Here is a 19,364-nt window from a genome sequence, read left to right on the forward strand (position 1 = left end):
TGCCCTATAAATAAACCTAAGGACAAAAAGTAAGGATGAATACTTCCTATTTATTTTCCAGTGTTTTACCATTGTGAGACTCAAGACTGAAAAAGGAGCAAGTTGGGATTCAGTCTGACACTCCCTAGGTAGCTGGAAAGGCATGCATTGCTATTTCTAAAAATATTTCATCAAGGTTTTTTTTTTTTTTTTTATAAATAAGATTTTCGTGAAAACAGGACTTGGTTGTTAATTTTCTGCTTCTTTTCTGTTCTTATTAGGCAGCATGTTTTAACAACAAAGCATAAATGGCTTTTTAGAAATCTATATTCTCCTTTTACTAGTAAGCATCTTGTAATATTAAGGTCACTTTACTCTGTTACCTTTTTTATTAAATAAGATGGCATTTGATTATTTTCTCACAAATAATAATAAAATATTGAATAGAGGCCTGACTTCAAGATGGAATTTTTATCTTTAAAAATGTTCTTAGTTAAAAGCACTGAAACAATACTGTTAGCTTTTCACTACTGTATTTGACTTACTTACAAAAAATTTAAAACATTGAAATGATTATGCAGTAATTCAAGACATCTAGTGGAAGGATAAACAGTTTAGATTTAGCTAAATTAAAGGCATTCTTGTTGTTAGTATGACTTACTATCCCATCATTATAAACTAAATCCAGATGATTCTTATCTCTTCTCTACCGCAAACTTTTTTTTTCTATAAGAATACATAGCACAAAATTGTCTGGGAAGGTTTGAATTATCATAAATATAAAGCTATTTTTATAGAAGGGATATTTTAGTCTGAATGTATATTTGGATAGAAGACAAGAATCTTTAAAAGAACTGAGGATTTATTTTTTTTTAAAGGTTGATATTTTCCTCCTCTACTTTGAATAACAAACTTTAGCCAAGACAATTTTACACAGTGTTCAACAGGATGAAGAGAAAGCTACAGATTATACTTCCATAGGAAATAAAATTCCAGATTTGAATCAGTATTTATACAAGCCTCAGATTTTCACATTATGGACTGCAGAGTAGCTGCTATGAAACCTGGGACTTCAGTTTGTAAATCCTTAAGCAATGCATAATTTGACGCATTTGGACCAAAACACAATGAAGTTACAAAGTAAGAACCACATTGTGAGGCTCACTGAAGTGAATGGAAAGCAAGGCCAAATTTCAGTTGGCCTTGGATCAGGCCATTCATGAAAATATGAATGAAACGAATATGTAGTTCTGTATATATATTTGAATTTGGAATTTCTGTAGGCCTTCTATGTGTAGTTCACAGAAGTTTTTTGTGTGATTTTTTTTTGTCTTCAGTCTTATAAACAATTATCTCATAAAATTTCATGAAAACTTTTCCCAGATTATTTAAGTAAATATTTCCTTTTAGTATATAAAATTAAAAAGATTTCAAAATCATAAAGAAAAACAAAATCTTCTCCCATTGACAGGAGGGTTTTTTAAGGTTTTAATGATATTCATAGTGCTATTTCCTGGTCAAATTACAGCATGGATCACCAGTGTACTTGTTTGTTGGGATTTTTGCCAACCCATAGAATTGGAAATATTACCTGAAATCAAAATCTAAATTTAAATCTGCAATCCTGTCATAGATTCTTAGTCATGCCACCCCTAAGTGATGACATTCACTACACACTTGATAGACTGTCCCGTACAATTACAGTCTTATTGACTGCAGTAAACCCACTGACAAAAGATCAGAGATCAAACTAGAAGAGAGTTCTGCAGATCTCGCACCTTAAAGAATAAGGCTGGCTCAGGGGTAATGGAACAGAGCTCAAGATTACAGTATTTCTCTCTCTGACTGAAAGCAGAGACAATCTTTTACTTGCCTCTATTTTCCACGCACTGTGAGGAATTTGGGAAAAGAGCCAAGAGGATGTAGGTGACACGATGCTAAGTTTTGTGATGACGAACCTTTAGGAACCTGGGTTCCAGACCCCTGGGCCATGCACCTGCTCTTCTTGCACATGTCTATCTCTAACAAGCCATATGCACTGCGTGAGAAATTACTCAGTGTTAACTACACAGGAAGGTTGAGGAGAAAAATGAAAGAAGAGCCTATAGAATCTACTTAGGAACACCATTTGCACATTTTACACCTGTCCTGAAGACATTCTCTAATGTCTTTTCTGTTGCAAAGAAAGACAAAAATGTATTTCCATCTGGGTTATTCTGCATCCTTATTAAACAGTAATTAGGAGATAAAGCATGTGCCTAAATTCATTCTCCTCATGGTACATACACCTGCCCACAATAAAATAAAAATTAAAAACCTACAGGCAGTCATTGCAGTTTCTGTTCTTATTTTGCAGCTGTGTGTTTCTCCTTTATTTGTTTGTCCATTGAAAATGTAAGGCTTGATTAGATCACCAACTGATAGTGGGATTCTATAGGCAAAATTTTTTTGCATTTGTTAGGAACTGTAGTTTCCATTCACTGACTAAAATTTCTGTGAATTAGCATTAAATATGTATTGACTAAAGCATACAAATAATTCTTAGAAAGGCAGATAAAACCTATTACATTCTGTTCTTTCCTTCCTAAGTAAGAAATCTGAATTTTAGATATTAACAAACTTAATATCTGTTTGTGTAGCCCTGTAGCTGAGCAAATATGGTACTGCCACCGCTACTATAAAGAAGACTTTGCCCAAAATCTCCAAGGCCTCAGAACAGAGGTTTTTTGATTTTTTACTACTCCTGTATCTACACTTGTCTTGACTTCTCTGGAGATTTATCTGACTTAGATGCAACAGCAGCAGTTCTCAAATATCCAAGTGATTATTACTTAATTTGTTTTGTATTTAGATTACTTCTCTATGACATTATGACACTGCACTTATTCTTCAATAATTTTGATAGATGTCTGCAACTAGTAAATACCAAACCCAAATGAGTGCATGTAGAATAAACTATAAGCCTAGAAAAAAAATCTCAGTATAGAGAACTGACATCATTATAAGAAAGGCCTTGAAAGTGTGTAGATGTAGATGTGATGATGACAGATGCTGCGTGTCTGTGAGCAACTCACCAATGATCATTTATTAGTAATAAAAGGGATAAAATATGGGGCAAAAGGCAAACTTTTTAGGGGTTATAAATATGGATGCTATATGGAAATTAATACTAGTAAGAAATGAAAAAAGCTAACAAAGTTCAGAAAATAGATAAAATTAGACCTTAGAATAAGGAAGAATTAACTTAAACTTATTGTTTCCCCTGTGGTAGAGCTGGGGTGCTGATGACCCTTTCAAACTCATACTCCACATTTCCTCCTTAGTGAATATTGATTTGACCCTAAGACCTAAAAGGTCAAAAAGCCATGAGTTTACATTGAAGAAAAGGTGAGGATGTTAGGAGAGATTATGTGTGTATGAGTCTGCATGAGACTTTATAACAACTTAAAATTTACTTATAAGTGAAGGTTTTTTCTAGATAATTTAAACTCTAAGGGTTAATACTATTAGACTGGACTAATACATATTCAGCTAGACAAATGTAACTTGTTTCTTAAGTTGTTTCTTATAAGGCCATGTCTGCCTTGGGCTGCTCTTGAGGAACAGCTTTAAGGTTATCCCACATAACTTCTCATATTTAAAAAAAATATTATTTTTTTAAATCATATTTAATTAAATTCTTATTTATTATTTTTTCCTATTTAAACACTGCATCCAGAAAGACATCTAATATGTAGTCCACTTCAAAATCAATTTGGCAAATCAAAAAGTCAAAGCAGAAGAAATACAAAGCAGAAGCAACCTCATGCCTGGTTGAAATAATTGAAGTCATTACAGTGTTTTTAGTGACTGGATCTGGGAACAGAAGGATTTTCCACTTTATCCAGAATCATTTCATCTAATAAAACAGAAGAGTTAACTCTATCAGTCTAGATAAGCTTCTCCTTATGTTTGAGAAGAAATAACCTATTAAAAAGAGACTTTGTAAGAAGATTTAATCTAGCTAAGTATGATTTCACATGTACCTGTGATGCAGTTTTCTGCCATTTGTATCCAGTTAGCAAATGCTGAATTCATCAGCTATATGAGAAACCTATGCTGTGCTTCAATTCTTTTCTTGGATCTGAGTCTAGTTCTGTCTGCCTAATGTAAAAGCACAGTTCCATTTGTCAAAAACAGATGTGAAAGTAATTTTAGAGTGACAGTAAAACGAGGGGAATTAATGAGTATATCATTATAGGGAACATATGTGAAACAGTCACAAAGCCATTTGACATTTGTAATTTTGTGACTTGAACCAGACTAACTCTTCAAGAAGTTTCTATAATAATTTTTTTTTGTGTAGTACTTTTTGTGGTAGTTTTTTAGTTGTTTTGTTTTGTTTTATTCTTTTTTTTTATCATTATATTATAAATTTGCACTTTCTTGGTAGAAGATCTACAGTCATTTGTAAGGCTGATATTTAATTATGATCACTCAAGGGACATTTGACAGTGCTGATAGTAGAACAATTGGACACAGAATATTTCATTGAGGATTATTGGTGAAGCATGGAACTGACCCTGATCTTTCTTACCAAATATAAGGCTATTCTGAGAGTTTAGAAAGTGAATATTGAACTCATTACAATAATTTGATAATATAAATAACAAAAAAATTACAATTATATCAGTCTTTCACCTTGACTGAAGCTCAATTTTTCACTGTTAAAGGATTTACTTTATTTGTTTCTTCTTTTATTGGATTACTTGTCTAAATTTTTAACTTAGAAAGAAAATTTAATAAGAAATTATAGAAATTAGAAATATGGTTTTCCAGGTGCTGGAATTGGGTTTTATTTTCTCCTATGCAAATGAATGCCTTCTGGATGAATGCTTCCCTGTAAACCTGTAGAACCAATTCATGAAAAACTGAAATGTGATGAAATGTGGTGAAACTTGTGATGAGGCCAGAAGTAGAAGAGAATTAAGGATGGAAAGACAGATGGTGTATAGCCAAAGTTCCTTAGTAATTCTTGGTCTAAGTCCTCCTGAAGCCTTTTAAATCTTCTTATCTCAGTAAAACATTAAAATCTTAAATTAACAACAAAATTAATCTAGCAGATGCCATTTGACATATTTTTTACACCTAAGAATTTCTCTGAGAGCAAACATTGGAAAAATGAAGAAAATATGATGACTACATTGTGTTCTACCAGGAATGGTGAGGAAAGGAGTCTTGCTAGTCCTATACAAATGACCCAAACTTTGCACTGCATTTCCAGAGAGAAAATAGTTGTCCTAATGACACCCTTGTGACTCAGACCCTATGGCTTGTGACAAGAGGTTCATAACTGAAGTAATGCTGTTAGCACTAGTACAGTAATAACACCTTGTGAACACGAGATTTCTATTTTCTGTGAAAAGGAACAGAGAAGGAAAAAAAACTCAAATAATTTCTTATATCAGAAGAAATATATTTTCTAAAATAAATAATATGCTCTCTTGAAAGATTACAGTTAAACTTGGTTATCACAAGCATGAGTCTGTCATTGCTATGACAGAAAAGGGAAAGTTTATAATCCTAATCTGTTATTAGATTTTTTTTTCTTTACTCAGAATGCTGAAGTGTAAAATTATCTTATTCATAACTCTGAGAGGCAAGAATTAAAGTGACTGTAGTACAAGTCTTTTGGTAGATAGGAAATTATTTGTTATGTTGTCGTATAGATTTAAATAGCTTCATGTAAGGAGCAGCAAAATAAGGGAAGAAAGGGGAATGGAATCTAGAAAATTCTGAGCTAGTTTGCTTTCTGCCTTTATAGAAATTTCTCCTTCAAACTCTTTAACCATATCACCTTTAAAAAAATAATTGGACTTAGGGTAGAGATGGAAAAACTAGTGATTTTTATTTTTCCCCATAACTGTCAAGTTAAATATAAAAATTTTCTAAGAATTGGAGGAAAAACTTGATGTTTTTTAAAGATATATCAGAAGGATAGAAACTTGTGACTGCTAATATAATTTTTCAGTGTGCCTGGATATTTTTGCAATGTAAATGCAAAGGAAGTTTCATGATCACCTTTTGAAAAATATTTCCACAGAAAGGAAAAGGTCAAAGTCAGGCATCATGAAGACTACATAAGGGAAAAGATAGAGCACCTTGACTGTTTTATTTATATTATGTGTCCCCAGAATCCTTATAAAGACAAGCTACACTACTCATCCAGAGTGAGATTTTGAATTAATCTCCCAGCCATCACTGTTACTTTTTTTCAGTTTGCATCATGGAATGGCATCCAAGTGCTTAAACAGAATTCCTTTTAGATGAATCTGAAAAATATGATTCGTGACTATACCAAAAGGTAGTTCATGAAATTGGAGATTAATTAGTTTGGAGGAAAAAAGAAACCAATGAAATATGTCTAGTGTGGACATCAGTGCCTCAGCACCAGCTATTTCATTCTACAGATTCACTGCTACTGGCCCTCACTGTATGCTGGTGTAGACACCACCTTGTCACAAGAGAAGTCAGGGAATTTCAGCTTAGAATGAAGTCTCAGAGTGTTTTTATAGGATGGGTAGGTAAGTAGATGTACTCTCAATGCAACTTAGCTCTAGGAAATCTTGCTTTTCTTTCCTCAAATTTAAATCAAAACAAACTATTCACATTTTGAGTTTCCTCCATTTTCTTTCTCTTTTCTGCCAGATAACTTCCCATCTTGTTCGTAATGGCATGACTATATTTCTCTTGTTTTCTTTTCTAATGCAGGTATACACCACAGCGTAAGAAAAACAAGTCAGCATTTCACTCCAAAACCTGCTTTAGAGGCCTGAAATAACTAACAATGTCCCAAAAAGTGATATAATTTGGAACTACCTTCCATAATTAAGGCTTCTGGGAGGTATTCACAAGACAGTCAGCTGAAGTTCCCTTTACAGTGTATAGACTCTGTGACATTGTACCAATTTTTGTTATTGATGTCACAAATTTACCCAAATCAAACAAATTCTTTTTTTCTCAGATCTTTAAAGGGAGAGCTACAGTGTGAACCAGAGCATATTAAAATATATATATATTTGAAATATATTTGCATTCCACTTAATGTCTCTCTTTTACTTCTCACCTTGATATACCAGATTTGTCGCACATCTATTTTATTTATCTAATTTTAATATAGACTTCAGTGTGAGGTAAGACAAAATTGTTCACAAAAATTTTTTCCGCCACTGTGTTGATTCCAAACAGCTGTGATTCAGTATTGGTTGGTTTGCATCAAGACAGACCCTTAGAGCTCCTTCTTTGTTCTGAAGAAAACCCATCATGGGGGGAGGGAAAATGAACATAAATTAATGAATAGCCTTTAGTTTGCAAAATTTAAAATGTTGTTTCCCAGAAGTTCTTGGGAGGTGTAAATGCATGATTCACTGAAGATCAAAGAGACCAGCCATTTACCATTCTGGATGTTCAGAGCAAAAAATATTTGTGCTAAGCTTATAAAATATGCCTTAAAGCACCAAAAAGTTAGGGAGTATTTAAAACAATGGTTTCTTCAGAGAATGAGCTAATTTAATACAGTTTTTACAAAGTTCTGCAAAGTTTATTATGGAATTTCATTGCTGTGAAAAACATGCATTTCTCTCTAAGAAATATAGGCCAAATTTGAGATATTAACTGTCTCTTTCAAATAATAGGAAAAAAAGGCAATAATCAAAAGATCAAGATTGAAAAAGAAAAATGGAATGAAAAGCTCTCAAAATGTACCTTTTTTGTCTTCATCCTGAGTTTCTGGTTACTAAATTCATATAAATTTACAACAAAATCACTTACATTTGCTGTAATTTACGCCCCAGTGTGTTATTGAAAGTTTCTGATGTACATCCTCTTCACATAATTTCACCATTTTGGTAAAGTGGCAACAGTAGATAAGGTGTGTATTCTACAGAGGAAGAGTTCTAAAGGCATCAGTATAGATCTGATATAACTCACTGTTTTGTTTGACTAGGTTTCAGCAAATGGCTTTATATTTATGCAGAGATACATGCTCCAAGTACATTTCTCTTTTTCAATCTGACAGCTGAACCCAATGGAGGATGTTCCCTGACCTGGACAGACTTTGGTCAGTCTCTCCCTGGCAGTCACTCAGAATGTAGACATGCTTGATTTTTCCTGGTGCAACACTCCTTTCAGGAAACTCAAAAAGGGAAAAAAGCAAACAACATTCCTTCAGTGAAGAAAGCAAGCTGGAAAGAAGCTACATTTATGTATGAGCATATGGTAGTTATTTCATTTTTTATCTGCCAGTTATTAAATGTTTCATTTAACGTATCATTTTTTTCCTTACCTACTAATATTAATAGCCTGTTTATTATCTTGACAACAAAAGAAAGCAAAGCAAAATGAAACAAAACTGCCAATCCCCAAAAATATGGCTAGGGAGAAAAAGTATTCATTTTCAAAGATTATTTATATCTTCAAATAAGTAATTTAATTCACATTGATTCTGCTGTCCTTGTGCTGTGAAAAGTGTAAAAGGGGTAGTGTATTGAAAAAAAAAATATATCTACCTTCATGATAAAGTGGGATTACCAAGCTAAAAATATATTTGAAAAAAAGAGTCAATCAGTAATTTGACAAGTGCTCCCCCAATGCAAAATATATCTTAAAACCAGGTTCTCCCCTTTTCAAGTTCTTCCTGGCACATGTTAAATCACTTGCTGTGTGGCTGTTTTGGACTGAATGTCTTTGTTGCCAGGAATCACTTGAAAGAAGTGGTTTTTCTCTTGAGTATTTGAAGAAATAAGGATAAGAAGCTTGAGTTTTGCCAAACAGGGACTTCAAAGTTTGGCCTACAGATGGTTGTGCATGCATGCAATACTTGCACTTCATATGTTGCAACTTCATTTCCCTTCCTCCTCCATCTTTTCAAGTGTTTTTTGAAATGCCTGCAACAAAAGAAGTGTGGTGTATGGGTGGGAGACATTTGAAAGACAGTCCTTTTAAATAAGCTTTGAATGTCAAAGGAGATGTGCTTATGGTGTGACAGACGACAGTGCTTGTTCGTGGAAGATTTAATTTTAAGGAATGGAGCTGGCCTGAAAACTTGAGACAGGACATTTTTGGCTTAGATTTTCTTCTAGCACCAGGATTAACTGATTCAAGACTTCTGTGGTTATAATAGCTTGGCTTTTCATGAATGTTAGAATAAGAATTCAAATAAATTAGATGTAATTTTGAAATGAAGAAAACACTTTAAGATGGTTTAAGAGAGCTCTTATGGCCATAGCTTTTGTAAGCAATAGGAAAACTAATAGCTTCATTCAAAAAACATGAGCAACAATAAGAAAAAGTATATTTTTTAATATTCATGGCATATGGTTTTATAGCATAGATTCATTTAATAGAGATGTTTGGGTTGGAAGGGACTTAAAGACCAAAAAATAATATGCAAGATATCAATATAATAAATATAATAGTCATATCCATAGGTATCTATTCATATATATGGACCCTGGAAATTTTCCGAAATACATAGATGAAGAATAAAATTTTAGCAGTGTTAGATAAAGCAGTGCATTATCTTAAATTAAACTCCTGCAGTAGATGTGGCAAGATTTTAAGGAGCGATATTGTGAGTCCTACGATTTAAACTGCAATTATATCTACAGAAAGATTTCCATCATAAAATCTAACACAAAAATTCATTCCAGTTTATTCTGGAGGATGAGATAATCAAATATAAGTGACATGTTGTTTCTGAAGTTATTTCTACATTGACTATTAAAATAATTTTGTTTTGTTTGATTTTTTTCCCCCTTGGGGCATTCTGAATGTCATGCTGAGCTATATGTTCACATGGATCATAACAAACTGTCATTTCTCTTAAGCCTGAGTATAAATTCTTGCAAATATTATATATGGGAATATACAAACAACCATTAAAAAAAAAGTGGAAAAAATTTTGAATCTATTTATACTGAGAAACACTGCTTTTAGGGAAAAAAACAACAACCCATGTGCCTGAAGTCCTGCCAGTATTATTTTGAAGGATGGAAATAAACACGTATGTTCTATTTCAAGGCACATTGCACAGATTTAAGAAAGCAATACTTTTAGAAAATAATATGAAACTTAATTTCTTTTTCAATATTCCACCCTCTCTTATTTCAGAATTCTTCAAAATTTCTTAGTCAAATTTTTTGCTCCAAACTTTATAATCTAATCTTAATTTAAATACATTTTTATAGCATAAACTATGCTGTTCTTCAGCTTTGAAGGACTGACTTTCCTGTATTTCACTTGCCTTAATTATGCACAGTAGAGTGTAATGAAATAAAAAATTTAAAATGAAATTTAAACTTTGAATGTTCTCGGTTCACTTTTTCTTATTCTAGTGAAAATTAAAATATTTGGAATTCTTTCACCCTGTCATGTCTTTTTCTCTATGTAATGATACTTTATACATTTTTTTGCACAATTTTCAGGCTTCATAAATGGTTTTTCTCATTAAGTCAAAGAAGTTACATTGATTTATGTATCATGCCTCCCTAAGTAGATAGGTTTTATGAAATTATATTAATACCATCAATAGATATAGCAGTAAAGAACAGCTACATTTTTTTTAATTTCCCAATGAATTTGCACTTTCTTTTCACTTCTTATCAACCACAACAGGAAGAGCTGTTAGCAAAATAATGTATCTGCTATGTGTTCATGAGTTAAGGGAGAATAGGTAAACAGTGTTTGCTGTGTTGTTTTAGAATATATTTTAACTTTATTTTAAATTGAGAAAAGTAAGTAATTTCTCTCATTTCCAAAGGAAAAAAAAGGGCCTATTGCATAGCTCAGTATAGAAACTGTGTTTTTATTAATACTGAAAAAGCAGCATATGGCCAAAATTATCTAGAGAATTAACTTATTAGTAAGCCATGGATTTTCAAATATGCCTTATTCCATGATTTTGGTGAAATATTATGACAAATCAGTATGATTAGTCTGATAAATTTCAAATTGAGTTATTCAGATTATGCTGATTATTAAGAATTGCTATTTTCTGGGAAAGGGACATCCTTCTACTGGAATCCAGCCTGTATGTGTTCCATGTGAGCATAGGCTGCATATGGGTGAGAACAAAAGGGAAACCTGGCTGCCAAAACATAGACTATGTTATTTAGAGAATATTATTTACATATTCCAATTATGGAATGAACACAAACACTGAAGATAATGCAATAAGACAATGTTTCACTCTGCTAGAGTGACATTTCATTGGAAGCAACGTCAGTGAGTGATTTTTTATTGTGTGCATTATTTATATCAAAGGTCTGTTCTTTGGTTTCCACGACATTAGCTCAGTTTCAGTGGCTTCCTCCTGGATAGTCTCGATAGGCTTGACAGCTGGATACATTGATAGTCTGCTCAGGCTTTCTCTGATGTTGCTTGCCTGCATGCAAGTAATCCTTCTGGTGCATCTCGTGTGATCCTCCTGTCTCACACGCAGAACCGATCAGAGAGGCAGATTTGCAACAAATGGGCAATATATGTGTTAAGTAGTGTCAGATCAGAAGAACAATTTGGAGAAGATTCAGGCTTATTGGACAGAAATGGTCATGTAATGGGCTTTTGTAATTAGAATGGTGTGGTGGGTGTATGAAACTATCTAATATGTTTGCTCTTCAATCAGAATACATAACTACTGCTTCTATGCCAGTGCTCAACATGGATTCTCCCATTCTGCTAAAATAAAATTTCTGATTAAATCCAAATGTAGATGAGATATTTCATTTTCTTATACTCATTAAATTATAAAATAGAGAAAATGTGGCAGAGGTGAACAGTAAAAGTATAAAATTAAGTTCTAGAAAGCGGTAAAAAGTAACAGATATGGAAATAGAAAGAGTTAAGAGAAGAGGACTTCAGATGGAAAAAGAGAAACAAGAAAATTGCTGTTATTTATTTAAAGTCTAATAACATGAGTGACAGGAATCTTACAAAGATGACAAGTATGGTGGAGGAAGATGCCATGCAATTCACTGAACAGGTATCCCACAGAATTATCTGCTTCAGAGGTCTGCCCAGAAAGAGCAATAAATTCAATGGTAATCTGCAACAAAAACCAGGGTGGCATATACCAGCAGGCCTTGCAAACAAAGGGAAACAGCTTATCATCTCTATTACTGAATGAAGTGTAAAGAATTTGGGAACGAAACAGAATTTGATATCTGGCAACCTACATAGATTATGGGAATATATAAGAGTCACTATAAGGCACCACAAACAATTTGGGAGGTTATGCAAGACATGTTATTGGGTATTTAATGGAGGAATCAAAGTCAGAGAAATACACAGACCAAGGGGGTTTGCGTTAGAATAAATACAGGGACATAGAGGGGAAAAAGGCAAAAAAGTGTTGGTCAGTTACAAACAGGTTGCTAATCTATACTCATGGCCATTCTTTGCACCTGGTCACTGCAGTATCTCCTATTTTCTCATTAAAATCCGTCCCTAACTCTTTCTCAGGGCAGATAAATCTATTGCATATGCCTGGGTTTGTATGGGGATTTGACTGCCAGTCAGTGGAGCATGGGTCATATACACTTTCCACCAATAAACTCCCATCCTGATCAGAGAGGGGAGCAGGAAAAGGCAATAGGTATTGTCTGTGCCCTTGTGAGTGCTGAGTGTCTGTGCTGAGCTGTGTGTCTGTCTGTGAATGTGTGTGTACATGTAGTATGTGCATGGGTTTGCCTGCCTCCTGGTCATGCGTGCTCAGCTTCTCTTCTGTTGTACCTATGGACAGGGAACTGTGACTGCCTTATCTCATTCAGACAACTGAATTAGGCAGATCCAAACTGAAATGAGATTAAAGAGTTAAAAATCAAAATTGGTGGGTGAGGGGGCAGATAATTTGAAGTAAAAATTTTTGAGAGAACGAGAGAGCTGTTGGTAAGTGACAAGGCTGAGTGATGGGGAAGAGAAAAATAGGGGCAGCAGGACGCTTTATAGTTTCTGTTGCAGGACCAAAACTTAGCATGATATTATATATGTAAAGATCATTTTTTCATTACACAATACATCAGGAAATATAGACATTTCACCTATTTCCTTGAAACCTAATAGAGTAACCTTTTACACCTACTGAACTTCCCAGCACAAGTGTCAGTAGGAGGGAGAATGGATGTGCTATTTATTTAAAGGGTATTAGATATGTTTAGACCAGTCAGAAAGAATAGAGAATTATAGAATTAATCACTATAAAATAATCCAAATATCAATGCAGTGACAAATGCTGGCATTAGCCGTGGGAATAAGCTATAAATTGCCAAGTGCGCAGAAACAAATTTATAGACTCATTATAAACAATGATCTGGATATTAAACAAGAGTGCTTGTAAAGTTAGCTGAAATATTGTCTTTCTGAGAAAAAACAAGTATATAATTAGAAAAACAAGGATGTATAGGACCTAAAATGTGTGTTTTGTGTTATGTGCTCCATGCAATATACCAACATTATTTTTTCTTGTGCACCAACAAAAAGTTAAAAGCAAACCAAAACCAATAAAAAAAAAAAAAAATCAGGCCAACACTCTGCTTCCTACTGAGTCCATATAAAAACTCTCAATGAAACAAAATGATGCAAACCCTGTTCTGGTTTTGCACAGTCAATGAGAACATCTTTGCAAACACTCTATAAATGTTTTGTCCTGTACTGCTATGAAACCATGTTGCTTTTGAACATAGAACTGGAACTGAACTGCTAATTATGGACAACAAATATTTGTGCTAGGGAAGCTCTTGCATCTTCTTACTCTGCATTCTCATTAGGATTGCTTACCTAATCAAGTGAAGAAAGTCCTCCTCAACCTCAGGAGGCCTGCTATTAGCTTATGCTTTCAATTTGCTTGCTTTACTGAATTTGTATCATCCTTAATGAGTGTTCTGACACACATTATCCAGCTCTGGTGCCCAATTTCCCTTCTTGAATATCGTGTTACACAGCAAATAGATGCCACATTTTGATTAGCTAAAATGAAGGGTGATAAAAGAGTATCTTATTGCACTATTTCAGTCTATTTTCCCCTGTGTGAGTAGTAATGAAGCATGTGCATGCAGTCTCTGAAATTCAAGCTCTAGGGAGAAACATTTTACTCTAGGAATAGGTTTGTGTTTTTAGTTACCAGAGTAATCTAGGACAGAATTTGGAGACACTGTGTGTATCTACTGCTCTAGAACATTTTTTTCTATAACTCATTTAGCTCTGAGCAAGGTTTGTGAGAAGGGAAATTCTTCCCTTACAGCAGGACATACTGGACAGTGAATTATTCGCTGAACAAAATTGACACTTAGAAACAGTTACCCTCACTAAATTTAGGAGCTTTTATGCATTATGCTGGAAGGAAGAATCAACTCTGTCTAAACAATCAGAAATACCAAAATTTTCAGATTAAGTCATTAACAATTCTATTCCAAATTACCTGACAAAGGAAAATAGACAAGACTCATATGAGATCATGAGACTGGATCATTAAATTCTTACTCCCATAATACTGTTGAACTTGAAAGTGCAGTTTATTGGCCTTAGATTACTTTGACAACTTCACACAGATTTTTACTGCTTCAATTATTAATATCAAATTGTTAATTTTTCCTAGAGCTCTTTTGCGGAAAGAAAAAAAGAAAGACTAAATCATAGTTAAAAATGACACTGAGGCTGAGAGACAAGGGTCTTTGTTGGTTGAATATTTCAGGTGGCACAATGTCACTATGCATTAGTTTCATGATAATATGACCTACATGATCTGAACCATACTATACCCTCATTTTATTTATTTACTTGTGAAAATGAAAATATTAAACTAAAAATGGGTGCTGGGAAAATATTAGGAGCATTAATATGTTTTTTTTTTTTTTGAGAGCCACTTATTTATTTTCATTAAATCTTCATATGTGTTAGTGGAAAGTAATTTTTTTTTTTTTTTCAAAGTGCAACTAGTTGTGACTGAACTTTAGAATTTTTGGTAATCAGCTAAATGAAGAAAGTGTAAGAGAAAAAAATCAGTTTTAGAGATTAATATAATAATTTTACTTCAATTGCCTTTGAAGTGTCTTAAGATTTAAAATCCTTAAAATATTATGTTTCTTTTTTAATGATAATTCTAGATCAGAAAGCTTAATTTACAAGCTCCAGAAATAGACAGGTCTCTATGGGATTGTTCTTTTTAAAGCTTCATTATTTAAATTGACCAATTGCATGGAGTTTTTCAAAAACTGCTTACAACTTGCTTGAACATTCTTTCTGTGGTTTTCTGTAGTTTTCCAGACTAGAGACTGTAAAACTCAAATGGGAAGTATATAATGATATTTTTCATGCTAATATTCATATCTGTCTGTCAGTATGGCATTTTGCCTGTTCAGAAGACATAAGACCACTATTTACAGGACATTAGCTCTATCCAGATAGGACAGACTGAAATGCACTTCAACAATCAGCTTCTCTGCCAAGACATCCTCCTGTTTGCATCTATTGCCAATCTGCAGATACATGCTTCATGAGATGGGCAAATATCTGTAGATATTCTTCAGCCTACATTTTCAGCCTGTTTTTCTTCCCTATGTCACTATTTCTTCTCTCTTTTTCTTTTTTTTATCTGACTTAGTATTTTGATTTTTTCCATGCAAAGGGCATATGGCTTCTTCACTGATACAGATATAATATACTTGAGCAGTCCCTTAGAGATTTATTCTGTAAATAAATAAATTTGATAGTTTAAATTAATTTATCTCACAATCAGTTATTTGAATGCTCATTTCAATCCCTCTTTTATCAATTGCTGGACATCTTTTGAAACTCTCAAAGTAATAAAATCTTTTCAAATTAATCTTTATGTTAGTTTATTTGTCTTGGAATATATTAGCAGGTGTTTTGGTTACATCATCAAGAGTTTGAATATTCTGTAAATGCAAGCTATGTATGTCTATGAAAACTACAACAAAAACAGCTTAAAGGAAAAAAAAAAAAAACAAAAAAAAAGGTGTTTCATGCTTTGGTGTCTCTTGAAAGGTATATAAATCACAACAGGAATTTTTGTGCAAAAAACCTGCTATGCCAGGTCAGAAGAAAAGACAGAATTACTTGGCAGCTGGCCTTCCTATTGTGCTATTATAGAAATGTACAATAAAAATCGTCAAAATCCAGAAGTTAAAAGTGCTGTTCTGTTTCTCTGAGCCAAGCAGTCTCAAATGAGCTATCAGCCACTGCAATGTAAGTATTCTATCAAACACAGAGGAGTAAATAGATACATCATCTGAGTATCTGGTGAGCATTAGAGGCAATGGACCATAGGATGGGGCTGCCACTTACTGGAAAAACTGCCAGCTGCCTGTGCACACAGTTGTTTCTGAGGTATTACAGCGCTGATTATAAAAGCTCTCTGTCTTAGAAATGCCATGTTTTTCACAGATCCAAAAATCACTTGCCAGTTTTGTGTGTATCAGCAATGTAAAGTTAAATATCATGTCACAGGCCTTGAATGACAAGGCCTGTGACATGATATTTAAACAAAATTTTAAACAAAAAGTAGAAGGACAAGTTTGTAAAACACAGACACCTACTTCTAAGAACTCCAAGAGGAAAACATGATAGCTCATACAACTGCTTAGTCGTATCTTCCCTGCAGTAAACTTCTGTATTCAGCACTGAGTCTTCAATCCATGTAAAAACAGAAATTATTTTTTTAAATTTCTAGATTTTTTATCAGCACAAAATATCTATTTGGACGTAGTAAAATAAAATATAATGATTTAATGGGAAAATAATCCCTATTGGAGGTGTGGGATCTGCTACAACTTAGTTCTACATGTACCTATTACAATGTCTCCTTTAAATATATGTGTCTTGATCCAATTCTGTCATCAGTCCAAAAGCCACTCAGCTTTGAAGTGAAAGAACAGAACATTCGTTTGCACCAGATTTCATCAGGAATTCGTTATTTTAGCGCATGTGCACAGGGTAAACAAATGGTTTAACAAGCCAAAAGAGGGAAATGAAAAAAATCCATAGCCATCAGGAAATTGGTTTATATTAAAAGGCAAGACCTATTTAAAACTAATGCATAATTAATACCAACAATTTGTTACTCATTTTGAAGCTATAATATGACCTAAATTATAAGCACAATTTAATTGCTTTTAAATTCCCTGTCTCTGAGGACTACAAAGATTAGGTGAATATGCTTTTCAGATGAAGCTATAAGGTGCTGATTTTGTAAAGTAGCAAATTTATGTTCCTTAGGAAAAAAATGTCTTTCCAGAAGAAACACGGTTTGTATTTGCTAAGACTTTTAATAAAGCTAATAAAAGGATGGGAAAAAAAGACAATAAAAATTCTGTACACGTAAAAAATGTTGTTCTACTTTTATCTCACATCAACTGACTAGATTGTATGCAATTCTCATTTTTCCTGGAATTTCAGTAGCACCAAGAGTGTTAAGATTATGTTTGCCATATTTTGATTTCCATATTTTGATTCTTGTGTTTCTTTTCTGTTTGTCATTTGAAGCAAAATTATATTTATTGCAGGACTCTAGGTGCAAATATGATTTTTTATAATATTTAAAAAAAAAATTTCCTACTCATCCTGGCTGTTAAAGTTGGATTTTTATAATTTGATTATTCTTACTGATGGTTTTTGTTAATTTCCTTGCAAAATTGTACCATGATTCATGGTAGAATCTTCTGTAGTTATTTAGAATCATTTTTGCTGTGCTAGTTCATTAACAAGCAGATATTTCAGAAGTTTCTAGCACTGTTAGAAAGAAAGCAAGAGAACCCAAACTTTTCCAGAAAAAAAGTTAAAAAAAAAGAAGAAAAATAAATTAACAAAGAGAAAATACATGAAATAAGCCTCATAGTGTTCTTGTGATTTTCTGCTGATGGTAATTAAAATAAGGGTGCAACATGTTTCGTGCTAAGAAGAATGTGCCAGAGCTGCCAGTTTAATTGTCCCAGTAGGAAATGTGCCTTCTAGGCAAACATTAAAGAGTCAAGTGGGCTAGTATTTTTCTGAGAGCAGGGAAGGTCTGGCTGTGTGCTGTGGTTTCAAATCACAGATGGTCTGCAGATTTCTGTCTCAATGTAACTGCCAACAAAGTTCTAATTCCATTTCCTAAAGTTAAAAATAGCTTTGATTAGGAAAATTTAAATAAACCTTTTATGAATAGATATTTTAAAGGAATAATAAACCCCCTGTGTTTTATTTATATTTATTATATATTTATAATGGTGATGTGGATGTGGATGTATCAAAGCTTGAATTGTAGCTCGAGTACTAGTCAACAAAGAAGAATGTTGAGAGATTTTTTCCCCTTCTTTATTAGATTAGTTTTCTTATTATTAAATCGATTGTTTAAGTAATTTCAGTATTAAGTCTTGAGAAGTTGCCCAAATATGTGGCCAATAGCACATATTGAGATATATCTCAATGAGATAACTTCTAGTTAGAAAGTTGAAACTGGAGTTAGCTACCCCTCAACTAAAATGAAACTCCAGTTCAAATCTTATCTCTTATCTATTTCATGTTGTTGTACCATCAATGAAAATCTGTAACCAAAGGAAGTGATGTTTTCCAAATTAGCATATCAGCCCTTGACTCAGAATCTGTTCCTTGCCTGAGGAGTCAGCAGTTTGGAAAAGATTCTTAGTTATTATACAAAACAGTTAATATTTCCTTGGGTAAAATGCAGTTCCAGATGGTCAATTTCTAAACTTAGATATGCAAATATAGCTGACTAAATATGGGGTTGTGGGTGTATGTATACACATACATATGCACATATAAACACATACACACATATAAACATTCCTCAGGATATTTTAAACACTTCAACTGTCATTTGTAAAGGCATCTAATAATCTTTAGAAAGCCTTGGTGATAACTGTGATGTTAGCAGATACTCATGACAACTGAGGCTGTTTGAAATGACATTAAAACAACACATACACAGCAGCTGAACTGAGACCCTGCTCAGTATATCAGCAGACTACAGAGAGTGTATTCAGATTAATCAGTTGGCTACGTATTGCTGTCGTTCTAGAATAACCTAGGGTGTTTGTCCTGGTATCCAGCTGCCACCCCAAAAAGCCCATGGATCTACCATAAATCCTATTATATCTGCAAGGCCAAAGTGCTATGTCAGATACATCTGAGCATTTGATTTTTATACTTTATGGCATCTTTACAAAATTGGAGCAGTCCATAGATGTCTGATTTGAGGTAAGTTAAACAACACTGACTTCATGACTAAGGTTATAAGTTTGTGCTGTGAGGTATCATACTGGGGTAATCCTGAGGGTCACCAATGGCTCCTCTGAGGCTCTGGTAATCTTACCTGTTATATGTTACAGTGAAAA

This window comes from Melospiza melodia, chromosome 2 (genome assembly GCF_035770615.1).
Source record: "Melospiza melodia melodia isolate bMelMel2 chromosome 2, bMelMel2.pri, whole genome shotgun sequence".
In the NCBI taxonomy this organism is placed as follows: domain Eukaryota; kingdom Metazoa; phylum Chordata; class Aves; order Passeriformes; family Passerellidae; genus Melospiza; species Melospiza melodia.